A 4,357-nucleotide genomic window follows, 5' to 3' on the forward strand; every position below is an offset into this window, starting at 1 on the left:
GATCTGAGATATCATCACTTGGCTGAATAATTTCAACACTATCAACATCAATTCCATGTGACAGTATTAAATCTAGAGTATGATTTCGACAAGGAGTAGGTCCTGAAACATGTTGTCTAACACCAATAGAGTTCAGAATGTCTATAAATGCTGATCCCAATGCATCTTTTTCATTATCGACATGGATATTAAAATCACCAACTATTAAAACTTTATCTGCAGCCAGAACTAACTCGGATGTAAAATCACCAAACTCTTTAATAAAGTCTGTATGGTGCCCTGGTGGCCTGTATACAGTAGCCAGTACAAACATAACAGGGGATTTATCATTAACATTTGTTTCTCTGGATAATGTTATATGTAGCACCATTACTTCAAACGAGTTATACTTGAAGCCTGCCCTCTGAGAAATCCTGAAAACGTTGTTATAAATTGAAGCAACTCCTCCCCCTTTGCCTTTTATCTTGGGGGGTGGACTCATTTAAAATAATGTAATCACCAGGTTTTAGCCAAGTTTCTGTCAAACAGAGCACATCCATATTATGATCAAACAATCAATCACCTTTATTTATATAGTGCGTTAAACAAAATACATTGCGTCAAAGCACTGAACAACATTCATTTGGAAAACAGTGTCTCAATAATGCAAAATGATAGTTAAAGGCAGTTCATCATTGAATTCAGTTGTCATCTCTGTTCAGTTTAAATAGTGTCTGTGCATTTATTTACAATCAAGTCAACGATATCACTGTAGATGAAGTGTCCCCAACTAAGCAAGCCAGAGGCGACAGCGGCAAATAACCGAAACTCCATCGGTGACAGAATGGAGAAAAAGAACCTTGAGAGAAACCAGGCTCAGTTGGGGGGCCAGTTCTCCTCTGACCAGATGAAACCAGTAGTTCAACTTCAGGCTGCAGCAAAGTCAGATTGTGCAGAAGAATCATCCGTTTCCTGTGGTCTTGTCCTGGTGGTCCTCTGAGACAAGGTCTTTACAGGGGATCTGTATCTGGGGCTCTAGTTGTCCTGGACTCCGCTGTCTTTCTGGGCAGTAGAGGTCCTTTCTAGGTGCTGATCCACCATCTGGTCTGGATACGTACTGGATCCGGGCGACTGCAGTGACCCTCTGAACTGGTTACAGACTGGTTCTGGTGGCCACGGTGACCTCGGAAACAAGAGAGAAACAGACAAATATTAGCGTAGATGCCATTCTTCTAATGATGTAGCAAGTAAATAGGTAAACCGGAACACTTCCCATAACACCCCAATTAATGCAGCCTAAAAATCCTTTAACGGATTTGGATATTAAAAGCATATTAGTATGTTATGTGTATGCCAGGTTAAAGAGATGGGTCTTTAATCTAGATTTAAACTGCAAGAGTGTGTCTGCCTCCCGAACAATGTTAGGTAGGTTATTCCAGAGTTTAGGCGCCAAATAGGAAAAGGATCTGCCGCCCGCAGTTGATTTTGATATTCTAGGTATTATCAAATTGCCTGAGTTTTGTGAACGTAGCGGACATAGGAGTATAATGTAAAAGGAGCTCATTCAAATACTGAGGTGCTAAACCATTCAGGGCTTTATAAGTAATAAGCAATATTTTAAAATCTATATGGTGTTTGATAGGGAGCCAGTGCAGTGTGGACAGGACCGGGCTAATATGGTCATACTTCCTGGTTCTAGTAAGAATTTTGGACTAGCTGTAGTTTGTTTACTAAGCGTGCAGAACAACCACCCAATAAAGCATTACAATAGTCTAACCATGAAGTCATAAATGCATGGATTAACATTTCTGCATTTGACATTGAGAGCATAGGCCGTAACTAAGATATATTTTTGAGATGGAAAAATGCAGATTTACAAAGGCTAGAAACGTGGCTTTCTAAGGAAAGATTGCCATCAAGTAGCAGACCTAGGTTCCTAAATGATAACGAAGAATTGACAGCAACCATCAAGTCTTAGACAGTGTTCCAGGTTATTACAAGCAGAGTTTTTAGGCCCTATAATTAACACCTGTTTTTTCTGAATTTAGCACACAGTAATTGAAGCATGTTTGATGGCAGATGACATTCAGTCAGAGTCCTCATCAGAACAGCTGAAATCAGAGGCTATAGCATCAAGTTATATGTCTTCTTCCAACTCCATCTCCAGGTGAGAGTTATCATTCAGGATAGATTTGTAATGGATGTTGACTAAAAGCATTTTTGCTTTCAGTTTGCTGAGCCTCTGATGAACCAGACACTGCAGTCCTTTTTGTGCATCCTCAGAGAAGTCAACAAGAGAGGCTGCAAAAACATAACAATAAATCAATGAAGTCAATTACATTTGTTAGTGTGCACATGCATTCCAGAGTGACTAGTTAATTACTGCAATCAAGGAAATGGGGATCTTCACCAAACATATGTCACAGGTCGGAGTGGACCACAGATGTCGTGAGTCTCTCCCCTCCCTAGTTTCCACCTCGAGGAGGTCCCAAGAACATCCCAATGACCAGACACACGAGAGAAAGGGAGTATGAGTAAAACAAACTTTATTTAAATTATCTAAAAGGTGTGAAGGGAAGGGAATCTAATATCCACTCTCGAGGCCAGAGAGTATAGGTCCGAGTCGCTTCTTACTCTGTCACGGGGATTTTCGTCCAGGTAAACCCTACGGATGGAGTTTGTAGGCGAGTATGCAAGGGCGATGCACTGGTATTTCACTCGGGCGTACAAGTATGTATGCAGAAGGACAACTGGGTCTTTACTTTGGACGTACACGCAAGTATACAAGGACAATATGCTGGCTCTTAAATGTGGGCGTACAGTAGAGTATACAAAGGGCAACTGGAGTTTGACTTTGGGCATACAGGTAAGTATACAAGGGCAATACGCTGGCTCTTAGCTTGAGGCGTACAGATGGGCATACAGGGGCAACTGGAGCTTTGCTCTGGGCATGCAGGTGGGTATTCGATGACAATACTGAATGGATACAACTCCCAGACCCTCGAAGAGGTGGACGTCAGGCTTAAGCCCTTTTCAGCTCGGGAGTCTAGAGAATGTGTATATGTCACGACAACTGTGGTCTTCTTCACTGGGGCAGACTTCCCAGACCAACACTCAAACCGGTCACCTCCAACCGTGGAAACACTCCCATGATGGCTCAGAGCCTCAAGCTCAGACCTGTAGGACTGGTAACAGACAGACAGAGTTCCTTCACAAATTTACTTAGCTTCAGTGAATATATGGAGAAAGACTCACCACCTCTTGAATTTGACCAAGAGTGGATAGAAGTACAGATTGAAGTTGCTGCACGTTGGGCCTTCCACGGCCTCAGCTGGTGCCACCACGCTGGGTGACTTCAGGTAGGTTTGTGCCACCGGGTATGTACCTCAGGAATGACTCGAACGCTTCCCTCTCCTCTCTTCCAGACAACGGACCAGAGATCTAGACAGGGGCGAACCTCGGAAAGCACTCCACAAACAGGTATTCATACACAAGGGCTACAGTGCTGGATGTTCATATAGCAGCCAACACGTCGCAGTCATCGTCCCCCACAATATGCACACTGTTCCTTACTTGCTATTGTTGACACGTCACCACTCGGTGGAGTAGGGGTCCAAAGCCACGAGCGGGCATGTATATAAAAGACGGTTGTCTCACAACACCGGTGCACGTTCTTCCCCACAGGGTTTTCTCTCCCAGCCTAGAGGGTGATTACTGACGACATGACACAGCACGACACTGCAGACTTCAAGTGTACACACAACAAAGAAAAGGACTCACCCACTGCACTCCAAAAGCTCACAGTGAATTAGGGTCAAAACCACATAGGACCGGGGATTAGTTCCTGGACGTTGGGGGCACCGATGCAGCAGATGGCAGAGGAAATGTCACAGCCACGACAAGGCACCAGACTCCTTTTTTTCGCTGGTCCCGGCACACCCACTAATCCTATTACGGTGGGGCCGCTCACATTGGTCACAACTCACAAGAGGTATATGGATATTCCACACTTGCAAAGTAACCGTTGACACGACTAATATTTCAGTGTACTCACCCTTTCATTAACACTGGATCTTTCCACTTTCCTCCTTCCTGCAATCCTAGCAGATCTTCAATGTGTGTTAACTTCACCTCACACAATGCATCTGAACACAATGCTCCAATAAAGATATTCGTATACTCAGCCCTGTGTGTGTATCTCTCTTTGCCCAAGCTCCACAGTACACCATTCTCTCGGAATCACCAACCATTTCCTGTGTTTCTGATGCCCTATTTATGTGTCTCCTCTTCACTGAATTGCCAAATCCGTGATCGCCACGCTTAACAAGACACCTGTTCCCAATAACACGCCGATTTGGGTTCACCGGAATTCCCGGAA

At 43.9% G+C, this 4,357-nt stretch overlaps 1 long non-coding RNA gene across 1 annotated transcript; it reads right to left on the minus strand.

The window, feature by feature from the left end:
• Positions 1–2,999: 2,999 nt before the first annotated feature.
• Positions 3,000–4,075, minus strand: LOC113081103 (uncharacterized). Its single transcript, XR_003282102.1, has 3 exons — positions 4,034–4,075; positions 3,760–3,927; positions 3,000–3,679 (listed from the first exon to the last, which is right to left on the minus strand). It is a non-coding gene; the product is annotated as an uncharacterized LOC113081103 (long non-coding RNA).
• Between the last annotated feature and the right edge of the window lie 282 nt (positions 4,076–4,357).

Source organism: Carassius auratus, unplaced genomic scaffold (genome assembly GCF_003368295.1).
Source record: "Carassius auratus strain Wakin unplaced genomic scaffold, ASM336829v1 scaf_tig00033119, whole genome shotgun sequence".
Classification (NCBI taxonomy): Eukaryota; Metazoa; Chordata; class Actinopteri; order Cypriniformes; family Cyprinidae; genus Carassius; species Carassius auratus.